At 38.3% G+C, this 405-nt stretch overlaps 1 protein-coding gene across 1 annotated transcript in view; it reads right to left on the bottom strand.

The window, feature by feature from the left end:
- LOC119587855 overlaps positions 1-405 on the bottom strand; it is a gene marked incomplete in the record, with an annotated part of 15462 nt that overhangs the window by 14055 nt on the left and 1002 nt on the right.

The following is a 405-nucleotide window of genomic DNA, read 5'->3' on the forward strand; positions in this document are numbered from 1 at the left end:
CGGTATGAATGTTTTCCTAGCATGTGGTGTGATTATCTGCTTGCACGTTTGAATGCGTTGCTTCGATAACTATATTCTATTAATTAATTTTATTTTTTTCTAGTATGTATTATGTTTGCTTGCATATTTGTGTGTGTGGGGGGGGGAGAGTAGGAATGTTTTCCTAGTGTGGTATGATATATCTGCTTGCATATGTTTACATTAGTGTGCATATTTATGTGTAGGTATTTATGGAAATGCAAATGTCATTATGTTTTTTTTCTGTAAATGTATGCGCGCGATTTCTGCAAAAGCATGCATATCTAGACAATTGCCGTATCATGTTTCGATGGACGTCACCAAGGCTCTTGGGGGTTACCAGCTGACCTCGATTGACTGGTGAAACTAGGAAAGTGCGGTCTGTGA

Source organism: Penaeus monodon, chromosome 23 (assembly GCF_015228065.2).
Source record: "Penaeus monodon isolate SGIC_2016 chromosome 23, NSTDA_Pmon_1, whole genome shotgun sequence".
Lineage (NCBI taxonomy): Eukaryota > Metazoa > Arthropoda > Malacostraca > Decapoda > Penaeidae > Penaeus > Penaeus monodon.